Source organism: Trachypithecus francoisi, unplaced genomic scaffold (assembly GCF_009764315.1).
Source record: "Trachypithecus francoisi isolate TF-2019V2 unplaced genomic scaffold, Tfra_2.0 Lachesis_group5, whole genome shotgun sequence".
NCBI lineage: Eukaryota > Metazoa > Chordata > Mammalia > Primates > Cercopithecidae > Trachypithecus > Trachypithecus francoisi.
In genome coordinates, this window is record NW_022681470.1 from 41,214,969 (window position 1) to 41,233,233 (window position 18,265).

The 18,265-nt window shown below is 43.9% G+C and overlaps 1 protein-coding gene across 1 annotated transcript in view; it reads left to right on the forward strand.

Moving 5' to 3' along the window:
• The first annotated feature begins 3,183 nt into the window (after nt 1-3,183).
• The window catches only part of CUNH1orf21 (chromosome unknown C1orf21 homolog), a 265,567-nt gene continuing 250,485 nt past the window's right edge, over nt 3,184-18,265 (forward strand). The window contains exon 1 of the mRNA XM_033199473.1: nt 3,184-3,563. The gene's annotated coding sequence lies outside the window, so the exon portion shown is untranslated. The remainder of the gene's footprint in view (nt 3,564-18,265) is intronic.

Sequence of the window (18,265 nt, forward strand, 5' to 3'; positions counted from 1 at the left end):
GTTTATCAAAGCAGTTGATTTCTATAGAAATTCCAGCACCAGAGAGAGTAGGTTTACTCAAAAGCAAATGGGGCTTAGACCTTCATTTACATGAGCCCAATCAAGGGGTTTTTATACTTTTGTCTTTCTTACATTGAAGGTAGCTCCCCAAATTGTTTCACGACCTTCATTTACATTAGCCTCTCCTAAGGGGTTTTAGTATTTTTGTCTTTTTAAATCTTGAAGGTGGCTCCCCAAATTTTAAGTGCTTCAAGTCCCACAAAATCTAGATTGTCTCTGGTCAGTATGGTCATTTAATTGTGGGCTTTTGTAGGCTATCCTGAGAACCTTACTACTGTATAAAATGTTGCTTTTGTGGAAGTTTCTATGAGAAACAAACAACACTTACAACACATATACAATCTTTTCTTGTGTTGGTAAATTGATCTCTAACTAGGTATTTAAAATGTTTGTTGATTGAATGATGATGAAATAAATGAGGGGAAAATGGACAAACTTGAAGCACTTATTGAATGCTTCTCTCTGGATGGTGGAATTATGATTTTCATTTTCTTTGTACTTAGCTTTTTTCAAATGTTGAAAATTTCCACAATGAACCTGTATTATCTTGAGTAATCTAAACCTAGCTTTAAAAGTTCATAGTAGGCCGGGCGCGGTGGCTCAAGCCTGTAATCCCAGCACTTTGGGAGGCCGAGATGGGCGGATCACGAGGTCAGGAGATCGAGACCATCCTGGCTAACACGGTGAAACCCCGTCTCTACTAAAATATACAAAAATTAGCCGGGCGAGATGGCGGGCGCCTGTAGTCCCAGCTACTCGGGAGGCTGAGGCGAGAGAATGGCGTAAACCCGGGAGGCGGAGCTTGCAGTGAGCTGAGATCCGGCCACGGCACTCCAGCCTGGGCGACAGAGCGAGACTCCGTCTCAAAAAAAAAAAAAAAAAGTTCATAGTATAGATGTTCTTTCATCTACACATGTGTGAAGTGCTTCTTCTGTGGCCTTCTGTTAGTTCTAAGGATATCAAGCCAAACAAACCCCATAGCCTTGCCCTCAAGAAATCTACACTACCAAGCACTGTCTGAGCCCTGAAAGGGTACACAGGTCAACATCACAGAGCTCTGTCTATTCAGGGTGGTCTATGTAGATGAGGGAAGAAAAAAGGAGGGGGAAGAACAAAACTTATTGTCCTCAAAGATCCTTTTATATGGATATAGATATACACACACACACACACACCCCTCAGTTATGTATTTATTTCATTTTACCACAGGCAAAAGTTTCAGGCAGGGCATAAAAACTCAAGGGAAGAGTGGGTTTCTACACTTGAATAAATCTATCAGCTGGGTCCATTCTCCTCCCTAAATTTTCAGAAGAAATGGAAAGAGAATAAAATTCTACCAAATTTGAGTTTAAAATAATCAAGTTTGAAACAATAGCTTCTATTTATTGAGTTCTCACCCATGTGTCAGGCACTATGCAAAGTGTTTTATATGCATTGCCACCTCATTTTATTTTCTTTTTACTTTTACAACAAACTTATGAGGTACGAACGATCATTATTAATCCCCTTTACAGATGAGGAAAGAAATAAGAAATGAAACAAGTCACCTATGGTGAAAGGGTTGCCCCTGATTGAAATCTCAGTTTGTCTACTCTCCCTTCTTAACCGCTCCTTTCCAAGAGGCTAGACTACAAAAAATTTGGGCTCCAAGGAGAAGTATGAACCAGAATATGGATATTTTGTAAAAATGGAATATAAGTTGAGGTTCCTGAACAATGTGATGCTAGGCAGGGTATGGTGGAATTGGCCTGTAGTCTCAGCTACTTGGGAGGCTGAGATGGGGAAGATCCCTTGAGGAGAATCTCTTGGGTTCAGGAGTTCGAGTCCAGCCTTGGCAGGAAACCCCATCCCTGAAAACAATAAAAATTAAAACAACAATGGGATACTAGCCTTTTAATTTAAAAAAAAAAAAAAGGTGGAAGAAGGGAAAACCAGTTTTCAAAAAAGGTTAGTTTTTTGAAATTAGACATTAGTCGTTGATCTAACTCATTTCATTAAACTAAATTATGAATTTGCTTTTTTTGTCTGATGCGTCCTTTTCCATTTTCCATCTTCATCCTGGCAGAATGTGGGAAATGATCTGGTTTGTGCATAATCCGCGAAGCCCAGGGAGGATCTTTCGCCCCTATTGTTTTCTTGGGTGTTCTCACTCTGGGGGCCTGACATTCCTCGTGTGTCTAAGGCAATGAGGCAGCAGTGAAGCGCGGGGAAGCCGCACAAAAGACACCCAAAGGCTATCAATGGAAAAAGATCAATTAGGTGCACACAAGAAACACCCAATATGCCAGGGAAGAGGAGAAAAATACCCTTTTCCAGAGGGTGGGAAATTGATTGAGCTTCTATGAGGGTCCACAAAGAACCGGACGGATGCAGTGGTGGATAGCGATCTCTCTGGACCACTCCAGACGCGACCGGCAGACGCAGCCTACGCCTTTAGGTCCTAGGAAGCTGAGGAGGGTGGGGAGAGGGGCGCAGCACGATCTTGTGTCTTTCCTCCCGGTGCCGCTTCTACAGAATCGCGGATGCTTCATTAATCTTGCAGGCGCCGCAGCTCGGGTCAGTGTGGAGGCGGATCAGTGGCAGGGCCCGGGCCCGGGCCGCTGGGCTGCGCCAGCCCGCCCGTTCAGCCTCGCCCGGGAAGGGAGCCGCCGCGCGGTGGGCCAAGGACGCCCGGCCTTCCCTCCGTCTGCTTCCAGCAGGCACAGCCCCGAGGCTGGGCCCTGGGGCTGGTCCGAATCTCAACTAGAGCTGGGCCCACCCGACTGCCCCACGAGCAGCCTCGCCGCTCCCACGCCACCGCCCGAGTGACAGGCCCGGGAAGGCCGGACAGGACGCAGTCTTCCCGCCGGGGTCTTCCCTCCGGCTGGCCGGCCGCTGCAGGGCTCGCGCGCACACACGTACACACACACACACACACACAGTCGCCCACACACACACTCACACGTTCACGCACACTCCCTCCTCCTTCCCGCCCCGCAGCCCTAGCAGCCCCCAGCCCGCTCCCCAGCGTGCTGCGCGCTGGCTGCCTCCGCAGGCCCCGCCCCGGGGAGGAGAGCCAGGCGCGCGCGGGAGCCGGGCGCGGGGAGGGGCCGGCGGTGGGGGAGTGTCTGCTGCCCCCGCCCCTCGAGTGAGTGACTGAGCAAGGAGCGTCCCTCCCTCGCTCGCTCCGCGCCAGCTCCCGCTCGCTCCCTGCCCACTCCCTGGGGGACGTTCCGTGCCGCGGCCGCCGCGGCCGCCGCTTCTTTCACACTTTAGTTGGGGGCTGCGCGCCGCGCTCAGTTACTGGAGAGCTGGCCGCGCGCCGCCGCCTCCCGCACGCTTGCACGCGGGCCCGGCTTCGGGGTTTTGGGTTCTTACTCCAAGCGGCGGGGAGGAGGGGGAGCCCAGGACACATTGTGGGGAGGAGGAGGAAGAAGAGGAGAAGGGAGGAAGAAAAAAGGCGAGGAGGACAGGGGCGGGGGGCGGGAGGCTTGCCACCTTCAGCCCCCCCGCGAACGCCCAAGGTAAGCGTGAGCCATCGCCTGCTCTGGGGCGGGGGGAGCTGGCAGTGCAGCCCGCCCCGGCTTGACTACCCGGGCATCCCCGGGTGGGCAGGGAGGGAGGCCTGCGGGGTGTCTGCCGCGCGGAAGGGATGGGAGCCGCGGTCGTGGCGCTGCCAGCGCGGGGCCCGGGCTGGGGCTGCTGCTGGTGCGGGGCTGGCGGGGCTGCTGCCAGGGATGGAAGCTGGGGTGGGAGAGCCGCGAGCGGCGTCTGCCGGCCAGGGCGGAGGGTCTGGGATGTGGTCGGGGCTGCTGACGACTTTCGTCACATCGAGGCCTGGGTGGCTGGTGTTAGACACCCCTCCCTTCCCACCCGCACCCTGCCGCCTTCAGCCTTCCTGCTCTCCTCTAGCTTTGCCTGTAGCCACCGTACTTTGCAAGCCAGAGCTGGAAAGGAAAAACACAATGTAGGATCCTTTGCTAAGTATCCAAGTCCCTTCTCCCGCTCCGATTGATTGATGTGTTTGTATGGGTGGTTTGACCCCCGGGATTTCTGAAGTTTTGACCTTTTTGAGGTGGCTTGTTTCGGTGCCTCTGTTTGCCCACCTCGTTGTATTTATTATTCGTGCCCATGCGAGGCAGCCAGAGGGTGCTTGGTTATTGTACACGAAACAGATTTCCCTCTCCTCTGCAGGCAGTTCGCGAAGTGCCGCCGCCGCGGTTGCCTTAGGTCTGCTGGTTCATGTCCTTTCCCTATCTTCCACCCTGCCCCTCCCGCTACGGAGGGTTAGTTTTTGTTTTTGTTTTTTCCTTTCCACTTACTGTTTGTGTGAGAGAAGTCCTGGGCTTAAGGGCTCTCATTACCCATTCATTTCTCTTCTAAAGCTCTGAATGGCTCAGGCATGTCGGTAAAATTTGGGGTGGTCCTCTTTGCCCCAAGAGTTTCATGGCCAAAGATAAAATTATGCACACATAAACACGCATTAATTCTGAGAGACGGCAAGCAGTTTGAGAGAGAAATAATTTGTTTCCAATAGGATGTCGGTGACCTATGGGATCTCTTCCATTGCCTGTGGATTAGGAAAATTGTTTTAAAATAGATAGTGCTTGTGTTGTCCGTGGCTGGAAGACAGCCATAGTTCAGTTACTGAAGCAGCTCTGAAAATGATACACCCTGGGCACCCAGAACCTCAGTAAAGACACACGTAGTCTGACTCAGATGTTAGGAAGGGGACTGACACACCATAGATTCCATGGAGAACTTTTTTCTTTCTTTTTTTTTTTCTTTCTTTTTCTTTTTTAGGAGACTGTCCAGACCGTTTGGGGAAATGACAAGTTCATTACACAGACAGATGTAATGAGCACCTCCCTATTCAAGGGGATGGGTTCAGCTTCTGCCTAATAGGAATAACCTTTTAATTTGATAGAATTGGGATCTACCAGGATAGAAACAAACATAGGTGGAGTGGGTCTGGGCTACTTCAGCACTGTGGGGAGAAGGTGATGTTTCTGAAAGGTCTTTTAAGTTCAAGATGCTGAATTTGGAGTTTTCTCCCGTTTTTCATATTGTCTAGAACTGGACTGTAGGATCAATAGAACATGTTCCATGTTGGCTGTTTGGAAATGCAATTGTCAGACATAGAAATTAATTTGGATTGGATCACTTATTTTTGTTTTGCTACTTACAAAGTAGGAAGTACCAGTGGTAGGACAACTGAGTGTATTTATAGGCGTTAAACCAATGCTGGGACTGGTACTTCACAGATCACAAATACAGCATTGAAATAGAATGTCACTCAATGTTTACTGCTGTGCAAACCTGCTTCAGAGAACAGTCCTGGAGGCTTCTAAAAAGGGCAACAAAGACCACTGCGTTCAGCTCTTGGGTGGGTGCCTGAGGAGGGGCGGGGTGCTTCTGTTGTCTAGCTTTGTCACAATTGGGGCACGTTTCCAAAGAAAAATGGCCTTGGGTGGTAGAGAGGTCTCACATCCTCCAGTGTTAAAAGTTCATCCTATAAGGATCTTAAAATTCCAGCTTTCCCCCAGGGTTGACTTAATTTAACTCTGAGTTTAGAAAACTGATAATTTTGTTTTCTTGGCTAGAAATTTACCCTCCTCCTCCCCATCTCACTTTATATTCAACATGGGTTTCTGCGAATTAATAGGCCACTGTCTGAAGGGGTTTGAGCTTCTTGAAGAATCACAGGGCATAATTCAAGAGCTTTGGTACTATTTGCTATGACTGATTAAAAAATCCTACGAAGGAGGAAGGTGGTTTGCACTATTATGAGTGTAATTTCCAAGTGAATCATGCCTCAGCGCTGTGTTGCCTTTGTGACCAGACAAGCTTTGAGTTTTACATTCTGAGTGGCTTGCTCCAGGCTCTAAGCAGCCCCCTTCTATAAGATTTTTGTTTGTTTGTGTTTGTTTTTGTTTTTTGTTTGTTTGTTTTTGTCCAAAGGAGACACCAAAGGCTGGGACAGGGAATGTCATGTCACCTTCCAATAGGGCAGGAGAAGGCAGGTGACATATTTACAGAAGAGTCCTAAGATGATAAATATGACTGTCTTCATCTGAATTTATCAATACAACTTACAGCCATATAATGAGGCATCTTGTGGAGCTCACATGTTTAAGTACAGAGGTCTTGGGGTTCTGTATCCTTTGAAGTTTCCTTCCAGCCTTACTTTGAGGGTGGCCCTAACTAAAGGGTAATGGCATAATAATTGTGGAGGGAGATTTAGAAGGAGACTGCCAGTTAACAGAGAAATTGGTGAAACCTCACTGTCTTGTGATACTTTGTCTTCCTCCAGCTTCTTAGAACCAAATATAAAGGAAGGGGGGAACATTGCTTTGTTTGTATTTTCTCTCCTGATGTTTAGCTGGTATCTCAGAGTGTGGTCACTGCTTATTTTAGGTGATTTAAACTGTTTCATTCTGCACCTCCTCCTGGGTGGAATGGAATCCAAACTCATCAGAGAGTTGTTGGGAAAGGGTGTGTACACATGGAGAAGCTTCAGACTCCAGCAAATGCTCTGAGCAGCACAGCACTGATTATCAATCAGAAGTCAGGCTATGGCAGGTCTGATCTTACAATGCAAGTTTACATGAAAATAATTTGTATGCGAAAGTTGATTTGCCTCCAGTTTTTTGGGAACATATTGACTATGTAAATCTACTTATACATCTAGTCAATCGGAATTCACTCAGAGATATTGGGTCGATCAGTCTTCATGAAAATATACATCTCCTAAAAATGCTATTTTGGAAATGGATGTAGTGAAGCCTCCCTCCCAAGGTGAGGGAAGGGTTACATGATATATAATACAGGTTGGAGGACCCTACACAATGTACATGGTGGGTATTCAGATGACCTTTTTTTCCCAGCTTTACTGTGTAAAGATACTTTTATTAATAGGGTTTTAGCAAACAAATGCATCTTTGGCCACTTCATGATCCTTCTTTGAGCCTCAATTTTGAAAGTTCCGTAGCATGGAGTAAATAAAAATTATGCTTAATTGGGTTCTCCATAAAACACAAAAAGCAGATTACAATAGACCAGTATAAAGTACTGCTTAGAAAACTGAAAAAACAGGGATAGGACTTGTGTACAAGAAGAATTGCGACAGTGAAACTATATTTTAAAAAATGGTGACAGTTTTGACTTCTAGAGATCATAATTCAAGAGCTTATCTGAAGTGGCATGTAAATTACATACATACATATTTTTTAAAGTAGGCAATTATTTAGCTTGACTGTCTCAGTTCTGAAGTTTAATTTTACAAGTTATAGTTGCAACAAGAAACAACATGACATGCTGTGGTTATGCAATTATGACAAGAGTGGTTGGACGTAAACTGGGCTAGGATAAACATAGAAATGAGCACACAACAGTGTCTCCAGTCACCAGGTATTAAGAGGTTTCTTTGCTTTTTTATTAACTATGTTACTAGAAAATGTATTTCCCAGGTTGTAGGTTAATCACCTAAAATAATGATCGCTTTCTCTTACATTTGTGAAAGGAGATGGAGCTTCCCCAATCTAAAATGGAAACTGAGAAATTATTTGGCCAAGCTACTGGAAGGCTAGGCCCTTTTACTCATCTCAGCAACCCCCATAGCAGCTAGCACACTACCTTGCACTTAGAAGTCACTCAATGAGTGATTGAATGGAATGGAATTTACCTAATTAGTTAAGATCTGCAGTGTGTCAAAATTTCCTTGGAGAAATACATTAGATGCAGACTTAAGTTTTAATAAATGTGTATGGTAGTTTATTAAGAGCCCCATATTATACCTCAGGTAGGATTTCTTTTTTTTTTTTTTGAGGCGGAGTCTCACTCTGTCGCCCGGACTGGAGTGCAGTGGCCGGATCTCAGCTCACTGCAAGCTCCGCCTCCCGGGTTTACGCCATTCTCCTGCCTCAGCCTCCCGAGTAGCTGGGACTACAGGCGCCCGCCACCTCGCCCGGCTAGTTTTTGTATTTTTAGTAGACACGGGGTTTCACTGTGTTAGCCAGGATGGTCTCGATCTCCTGACCTCGTGATCCGCCCGTCTCGGCCTCCCAAAGTGCTGGGATTACAGGCTTGAGCCACCGCGCCCGGCCTTCAGGTAGGATTTTTAAATGTTGAGACATATTTGACAGGAAACATACCAAGCATGATGTCCTCTCAAATTACTGGAATTTCTTTTCTTTTTTTTTTTTTTTGAGATGGAGTTTTGCTCTGTCACCCAGGCTGAAGTGCAGTGACACAATCTCACTGTAATCTCTACTTCCTGGGTCCAAGCAATTCTCATGCCTCAGCCTCCTGAGTAGCTGGGATTACAGGCATGTGCCACCATGGCCAGCTCATTTATATATATATATATATTTTTTTTTTTTTTGAGACGGAGTCTCGCTCTGTCACCCAGGCTGGAGTGCAGTGGCCCGATCTCAGCTCACTGCAAGCTCCGCCTCCCGGGTTTACGCCATTCTCCTGCCTCAGCCTCCCGAGTAGCTGGGACTACAGGCGCCCGCCACTACGCCCGGCTAGTTTTTTGTATTTTTAGTAGAGACGGGGTTTCACCGTGTTAGCCAGGATGGTCTCGATCTCCTGACCTCGTGATCCACCCGTCTCAGCCTCCCAAAGTGCTGGGATTACAGGCTTGAGCCACCGCGCCCGGCTCATTTTTATATTTTCAGTAGAGACGGGGTTTTGCCATGTTGACCAGGATGGTCTCGATCTTTTGACCTCAAGTGATCTGCCCGCCTTGGCCTCACAGAGTGCTGGGATTACAGGCATGAGCCACTGTGCCCGGCCCCCAAATTACAGGAATTTCTAGTTAGGGGCATCTTGATTTGGAATAGATACAATTTCTGTATTTGACAGGCATTCCTTCCCTTATGATTGTAGCTGTCGTCTTCATCTTATTTGCCTCAGGGATTCAGTGAATAACAGTGCCTAATATTATAGTGTGCCTTATGGTTTTCAAAGTCCTTTCATGTATCCTGTCTCATCTGACATTTGGCTGCAGCCATAGCAGTCAGGGTTTTTTTTCTATGCTGGGATCTTTCCCAGAATGAGCCTGGACCAAGGAATGGTGGCGAGGTCCAGGGAAAGCTCAGGAAGCCCTCCACCTCTTGGTTTATTAGATTCACCGCTGTTCCCTCTAAGATAACTTGAATAAAGCGGGAACCAAACAGTGTGTACATGTGGACGTTTAGAGTGAAATAATAGACACTGGAGACTCCAAAAGGTGGGAGGATGGGAGGGTGGCGAGGGATGAGAAATTACCTGTTGGGCACAACACTATTTGGGTGATTGGTACACTAAAAGCCCAGACTTCACCAGTACACAGTATATCTGTGTCACAGAACTGCACTCCTATCATCTAAATCTAAATTAAAAAGAAAATAACTGAGGTCAAGGAAAGTTGTGACCTGTTAGTGCACTGAGCCCACTCAGGCTCCCAGCATCTAGTTGGGATGCTCTCACCCTACACCTGTTCTGTCTCTTGGGCTGACTTTGGCCTCTTAGTCCACCTTTGCCAAGTATCGCTTTCATCTTCCTCTCCTTTCCTTTCTGAAGTTTTTTCACGTTCTTCTGGCCCATAGATTTCTATCCATAGACGCTCCTGCTCCTTTTTTTTATTTTTTATTTTTCCTTGAGACAGGGTTTCATTCTGTCACCCAGGCTGGAGTGCAGTGGCACAATCTTGGCTCACTGCAACCTCTGCCTCCCTGGCTCAAGTCATTCTCCCACATCAGATTCTTGAGTAGCTGGAGCCACAGGTGCATACCACACACCTGGATAGTTTTTGTGTTTTTTGTAGAGACGAGGTCTTGCCATGTTGCCCAGGCTGATCTGGAACTCCTGAATTCAAGTGATCCCCCCACCTCAGTCTCCCCAAGACCACTGCAGCATCAACCACCGCGTCAGGCTCCCTTTTGCTTCCTATCCCACACCTTACTTTTGCCTGCAAGACTTTAGTGTCTGAATGAGCTTTTCCAGTGCAGTATTTTAACCATATCTCCAGATCCACTGTCTATCTGGCTCCTCCCACCTATCTGCCTGACAGTAGACTTCTTGCTTCCAGCCCAGTGACTCCCTTCTTCCCTCAGGGCACCTGTCCTACTTTGCCCCATACCGCCTCCCTTCTTCCTCCCACCCACTTCTCTCCATCAAGCCTTTAGATCTTCCAGCACATACCTGCCTCTGCCTGTTTCTCAGGCTCCCGCCATCTCAACACATGTGTTTATAGTATTCATGAGTTGACATCTACATACTTTATATCTTGTAGAAAAGTGGAATTAGAGCACCCCCAAGTTTAGGGATCTTTCTGCCTTTGTTTTCATTTTTGATTCTAGTATGTTATATTGTTGACTTTGTAAGGCTCTTAAGCCATTTAATAATAGCTGAGTACTTTGCTTCTTCACTTCACTTAGCTATTACGTTCTCCATTGGATAAGATAAAGGAAATATCTTGATGATTATTGTTATTTTAAAAGATTTGGACAACAAATCTGGAAAAGCATTCCAGAGATTTTCATAATAGCACCATAGAAAGTCTTATTACACACCAAATTCGACTTGCTAATCACAAAAGTAGAATGGTTTATTTAATTTCATCTTCATTACCTTTTTATTTTCTCCTTTGGTTAAGTAAATGTTGGTTAAGTAAGTATTCCTGCAACTTGAACCATTTTTTTTCTCATTTGTTATAATTTTACTGCTCTCCATGAAAATTTTATAAATTCATGGGACACATTTATGCCAAGCAAAGATTCTTTAGCTAACACCCAGTGCACTCCCAATGTTGGTTTCCCCTATAAGTTTGTAACCTATATCAGCCCTATCAGTAGGGTCAGTGGGGAAAAAGTAAACTGAGCACTACTACTGGAAAAATATATCCCATTGACTCACTACATATGAATTTGGATTGGTCTTTTTAGAAAACTACTTCAAAAGTAGATCCAACATTAGTTATGCAATATCCTGAGTGCTTGAGGGCTTTTGGAAAAAGGTACTTTAAAGCAGAGCAGGGAGATGATGGTTTTTAAGTAATAATTCCTTTTCTTGGATGGATCTGTATTTTATTTGAGTGTCATGGATACTGCAGCAGTTTCAGTTCATTGTTAAACCACATGTTAGAATATATTTCACTTCACCTGGTGACTTATGGTTTTTTCCCACCTGAACTGGGTAGGGAAAGGTAATTGAGAAGTTGATTGTTTTCTCTGAAGTGTGGGAACCTTTTTCATACCCTTCATCATGGATGTAAGTGGTAAGGGAGGTTAAGGGAGGTACTCTCAACAAAGCATGACATGCGTGCGTATCATAGCCATTCCTAAAAGCTTCTTCCTGAACTCCACAGTTGACAAGGAGGTCTAGTAGATCCCCTGTATTAGCACTATGTGTTTTTACATGAGACAATTGAAAGGCTGGGTGTAAAGTAAGGAGATGCTACAGGCTGCCAGGCTGTGATTTGCAGGGAACTTCTCAAAGACACAGATAGTCAGGGTGACTTCAGCGGTTCTGTCTGAAAGTTCTGCCAAAAGCAGTTTTGCTAAGATAATTTTGTTAACAGTTCTTACAATTAATAGGTTATAAGGAATAAGCAACATATATCTCATTATATGTTTCAGGTGGATAATATTTTGATGAAAGAAGTGAGAATCCAGGAACATCTCTTGAGTTGCTTAGTAGTTGCTGAAAATTCAGATATTCTGGTTTGTGCCAGGAATCCATGACAGTCTAGATGTGACTCCCGAAACAAATCTTGTGCCTTCCTTCCATGGCCTCCCCAACACCCACCCCTGCCTCACCCTGGGATATCCTTCTCCCCCTCTACTGTGTCTCTTGTGATCCAAGATATTTCTCAAATCTCAGTTCAAATCCCACTCCTCCAAGGAGCCCTTCTTCTGCCGTAAGAGTGGTTTCTCCCTTACCTTCCATGAACCCCTGTAATACTTATTTTAGGCTTAGTTTATTTTATTGTTAGTTTTGATTTTTATTATATATGTTTTTGTCCCTAGCCAAATGTAAACCCTTCTATTGTGCTCTGTGGGCCTTAAGAGTAGATTGGTCTAAATAAGTAGTTATTAATTGATTGACAACTTGTCATTGATCCTGAGGCTTACAGTTTCTGTCTGTGAAGACCTTGCTCCCATTTAAAGTCTTCTTTCATATAATGAGGAAGTATAGTCTGGAATGAGAAAAGATAATGTGAATTTTTAAATTCCTTTGTTGGCCAAGGTTAAGGCATCTAATCTTTGTTATTCACTCAGATAATTTATTGAACAAACATTGACTTTGGTTGATGATGTTTTGTGTCATTTCTGGTGCCTGGGACTGGAGAGATGCTGGAGATAGATAAAAAGGCCTGGCCCTGCCTTTGTGGAGTCCCCGACAAGCAGGAGACTTGACATGCAAACACGTTGTATGCAGTGAATAGGCAAAGGGGCTTTGGGAGTTCAGGTAAGAAAGCACCAAGCTCTGTTTAGTGGGAGGCAGACTGTGCATCCAGTTTCCCTGAGGCAGTCCTGGATTATTCCCACTGTCCAACATAGTTAATGATAGCATTCCCTTTACTCTCAAAAGGATCTCAGTTTGGACAATAAATGATGATTCCCCAACATTGAGAAGTCATAAAAGGCATCACAGAGAGGGAAATATTTGGACTGACACTTGAAAGCTACCAGGAGTCTCCAGGACACTGCTTACATTGCCAGACATACTGGGGACTAACACTGGTTTGCTAACTTTGAACTTTTTAAATTTTACTATATACTCATAGACCAATTCTCATACTGGCATTTGGGGATAAAGGGGTTTGGGGGCAGATGGAAGATGAGGTAGGCCACTTCAAACAGAAGAAATGTAATGATGTGGAGCCATGTGGTCATGGATTGATGTCACTGAACTTTCCACATATGATAGAGAGTGATGGGAGATGAGGCTGATGAACTATGCAAAGCCTTTTAGGTCATGCTAAGAGTTTGGACATTTTGCCCAAAATATAAGCAGTGAGGGTCACTGAAAGATTGTAAAGAGAGAAAAGACTTATTTTGTATGATGGTTGGTTCTCTATTGAGTATAGGTAAGAGACTGGAGGGGACAGAGATAAATCAGAACAAGCGAATTGTAGTACTAACTAGGAGGGAGATACTGATAACTGAAAATGGAGAAAGGGGACATATAGAAGAAGGATTTAGGAAACAGAATTGATAGGACTCAGTGAAGAACTGGGCAGGAGAGTGACGAAGGGGATATAGTAAAAGATAATTGTAAAATTCCTGGTTGGATTATACTCTGAGCTGTGGAAGCTGGTAGCCATTAGAGGGAAAGATAACTCAGTTTGCAAGAGGTTGAGTTTCTGGTGTGTATGCTCTCTTAGATGGAGATCTCTAACACGGAACTGAAATTCTGGTCTATAATTCAGAAGAGAGGTTTGGGATAGAATTATGAGTTTGCTGTCAGCTCAGTCATCATTTTCTCAGGGAATCATTCACTGCATTTCCATGATGAGGTCAAATCCCTCTATTCTGCCCTCTTACCACACCATGTACCTCCTCTCCTTGTCTGTATGCACTTTCCAATATTGTAATTGCTCATTCAGTTTTGAGTTTATTTAATGTTAATACCACCCCCCCAACTGTAGGGTTCGTGAAGGCAAGACTGTATTTGTTGTTGATCCTTTTGTATCCAAAGAACACCTGCCACACACTGGGGGCCCACACATATTTGTTGAATGGTTAAATAAATCAGTGATTGAAAGAGTTTTTGTAAATAGTTGAAGCTGTTGTGGTTCAGCATCAGTTTGCACAGGGAAACTATGTAGAAGAAAAGTAAACAGTGAGTTCTAGGGAACCCTAGTGTTTCAGAGGTGTGATAGAAATGGATGGTTAAGGAGACTCAAACCAGGCAAGTGTAGTGTCTGTCAAAGAAGAGGGAGCATCGGGCAGTGGCATGTGGTCAGAATTGTTGCATGAAGAATTAAAACAAATCTAAAGAGATTTTCATAATGTCTGTTATTAAATAGATGTGGGAACATTTATTTGATGGGAAGATACCAACATGTTTTCTTACCATTAAAATAATGTATGGCTACTTAGCATTGTAATATTATGTATTAGCTTATGCTGCATGCAAAGTTTAATGTTTTATCACTTTGTGTTGTATGTTTGGAACCTGAGTTTAGCCTTGTATAACTTATGCCAGCACCCAATGTAGTAAAAATTTGGAGCCATGGTTTGGGAGGATGTTGAAAGTGCAGAATGTTTCATCATTGTGAATTTATAAGTGTGTGCATTCATTTTTAAGGGGATTAAAAATACATGGGTATTTACATCCTACCAGATGAATAGCCATCAACTGTAAGAACACTTTAAGTTACCACAAAGGATGGCTATTTGATTACAGAAGTGGAGGCTGAGAAGCAGTGTCATTAAAGGTTTATAGTATAAATAGGGAAGCTTATTGTAGAGTATGTTTGTTACTCGTTCTCAGACTCCACTGAGAGAGTCAAGGAGAGGTAGGTGAGGCATCATAATGTAGCAGGAAGAATGTGGGCTATGGATTCAGCAGATTTTATTCTAGTTTCACCACCTCCTAATTCCAGATTGGTGATCTTTTTTTTTTTTTTTTTTTTTTTTGAGGCGGAGTCTCGCTCTGTCGCCGGGACTGGAGTGCAGTGGCCAGATCTCAGCTCACTGCAAGCTCTGCCTCCCGGGTTTACGCCATTCTCCTGCCTCAGCCTCCCGAGTAGCTGGGACTACAGGCGCCCGCCACCTCGCCCGGCTAGTTTTTGTATTCTTAGTAGAGACGGGGTTTCACCGTGTTAGCCAGGATGGTCTCGATCTCCTGACCTCGTGATCCGCCCGTCTCGGCCTCCCAAAGTGCTGGGATTACAGGCTTGAGCCACCGCGCCCGGCCCAGATTGGTGATCTTGAATGACAATGGCAATAATTGACAATAGTAATAATGAAAACTAACATGTACCGAGTGATGACTCTGTGCCCAGGTACTGTGCTGAGTACACTACATGCACTGTTTCTTTAATGCTTGCAGCAACTCTATGAGGAACCCACTACTGTTACCTCTTCTTTACAGACAGAGAATAACTAAGCCTCAGTGTGTTTAGGATCTTGATTAGGTCTTGTAGCTAATAGTGGTGGTGCTAAGACTGGAATCCAGGCTCTCCTACTTTAAAGTCAGGCTTTTAATTGTCAACTCCCAGCCAGTTCTGTTTTCTCTGCCCCCTTCCTCATACACTCCTTTCTTCTCATTTACTGTCCTTATGAAGAAAATTGGACATTGTATTATCTGCTCTGTACATAATAGATTATAAAGTTCTTTGTCATTTAACCACACAGATATGTTCTAAGAAATGTGTCATTAGGTGATTTCATCATTGTGCATACATCATAGAGTGTACTCACACAAACTTAGATGGTATAGCCTGCTACACACCTAGGCTGTAGGATATAGCCTATTGCTTCTAGGCTATAGACCTGTACAGTACGTCACTGTACTGAATACTATGGGCAGTTGTAACAAAATGGTATTTGTGTATCCAAACATCTGAATATAGAAAAGGTAAGATATGGTATAAAAGATAAAAAGTGGTACACCTGTGTAGGACAACTCCATTATATAATCTTATGAGACTACAGTTTCATGTCCATTGACCATTGCTGACCAAAACATGGTTATGTGGCACATGGCTGTATGTATTTCTAAAAGATACAGTCTTTTTCCTTTTAAAATAATCATAATATTATTATCATGTCTAATTTCTAACAATAATTTCCTAATATCAAATATTTATTCAGAAAGCAAATTTCCTTGATTGTCATCATTTTTTAAAATTATTACTTTTTTTTGCATTTTGGGATCCAAACAATTTCCACACATGAGAGATGCACTTGTCTTATTTATAGTCTTCCTTTCCCTATTTTTCTCTCTTTTCCTTCTCTGGAAGTTTATTTGTTGAGGAAACAGGGATTTGTCTATAGGATTCTCTGTATCCTGACTGCATCTTCTTTGTTGCTCTTTATTATTATATTTCTCTGTTTCCTCCTGTATTTCCTGTAAACTAGTAGTTTGAGATAGACTGGAAGCTTATCAGAAATTTTTGGCAAGAGCACATCATAGGAAGTGTTATGTATTTTTTTTTTTTTTTAATTGAGACAAGGTCTGACTCTATTGGCCAGGCTGGAGTGTAATGGTGTGATCTCGGCTCACTGCAGCCTCTGCCTCCTGGGCTCAAGCCCTCCTCCCACCTCAGCCTCTCCAGTAGCTGGGACTATAGGTGTGTGCCACCACACCCAGCTAATTTTTTGTATTTTTTGTAGAGACGGGGTTTGCCATGTTGCCAAGGCTGGTCTCGAACTCGTGAGCTCAAGCAGTCTGCCCACCTTTGGCTCCCAAAGTGCTAAGATTACAGGCATGAGCCACCACTCCTGGCTGTGTTAGGTACTTCCTATTACATCTCATCAGGAGGCACACATGCCTTCTCGTTTCTTCTTTTTTTTTTTTTTTTTTTTTTTTGAGACGGAGTCTTGCTCTGCCGCCCAGGCTGGAGTGCAGTGGCCGGCTCTCAGCTCACTGCAAGCTCCGCCTCCCGGGTTCACGCCATTCTCCTGTCTCAGCCTCCCGAGTAGCTGGGACTACAGGCGCCCGCCTCGTCGCCCGGCTAGTTTTTTGTATTTTTCTTAGTAGAGACGGGGTTTCACCGTATTAGCCAGGATGGTCTCGATCTCCTGACCTCGTGATCCGCCCGTCTCGGCCTCCCAAAGTGCTGGGATTACAGGCTTGAGCCACCGCGCCCGGCCTCGTTTCTTCTTTTGTGAAGTTAAGACTATCAGTGGATGTAGGTGTTGTTAGTCTGATCACAGGCCCTGTTAAAAATCTTGATGTTGTAATCCCAGCACTTTGGGAGGCCGAGACGGGCGGATCACGAGGTCAGGAGATCGAGACCATCCTGGCTAACACGGTGAAACCCCGTCTCTACTAAAATATACAAAAAATTAGCCGGGCGAGATGGCGGGCGCCTGTAGTCCCAGCTACTCGGGAGGCTGAGGCGAGAGAATGGCGTAAACCCGGGAGGCGGAGCTTGCAGTGAGCTGAGATCCGGCCACTGCACTCCAGCCTGGGCGACAGAGCGAGACTCCATCTCAAAAAAAAAAAAAAAAAAAAAAAAAAAAAAAAAAATCTTGATGCTATTGTGATTATTATTTAGTAAGGGTTATAAAATGGTGATATTCTGTCATCCTTCCTGTATTTCCTAGCTGGAATTTTTCTCTCAAGAAACCTTAACAACATCAACTATTTGTTACCCTGAGATATAGTTTATGTAGGAAAATTGATGCTTGATTTTCTTTCTTCTATTTAAACCAGTATCAGAATAATGAGCTGATTTTCTAGTAGCCTCCAGAGGAAACCAACAGGTTTTTTTTTTATTATTATCATTATGAGCTTGTAGATTTTAACACAGTTTATGTGTTTTAATCCCTTGCAGTTTATTTTGAAGCTCAAGTTATTTTTGTGTCCAGTGTGAGTCTTTAAATTGGCTTCTGAATCTTTTTGATGAGACTACAGTAGTTTTTGATAACATTTTTACTTTCTGGTTGAATAAGATATTTCAGATTTATTTTGTACTTTTTCTACCCCAGATCTTTTTAGTGGTAAACAGTATTTAGAGACCACAGTATAGTTGTTACGGGTTCTCATTGCCTTTGAGCTGGTGGTCATTGTTTCTAGGCCTTTTCAATGGACAGAGTTCAGAAAAAAACCTATGTGTACATACGTGTCTACTCAGATATATATGTATGTGTGTGTGTTTGTATGTATGTATATGTATGATATATATGTATATATGCATGTTTACATATTGTTTCCTTATTTCTTCCCTCTTAGAAAAAGGTTGCCTACTGTAGTTCTGCACCTTGCATTTTTTACCTAACAGTATATTTCAGAGATCACTCTGGACCATAGATAGAAATTTCTCATTGCATTTTACAACTGCAGAAATTCTACCGTATAAATATACCACAATCATTCATTTGGATGTGTGGTTGTTTCTAATCTTTTGCTCGTACATTTTAGTGGGGATTTGTTGTTGTTGTTGGTTTATTTGTAAGTCAAACAAAGCCAGAAGTGAAACTTCATTTTGTTAACTAGATGGACAGTGGAATGAACAGTGATGCAATAAACAGCTTTGTGAATATTTGCATTCATATCCTTG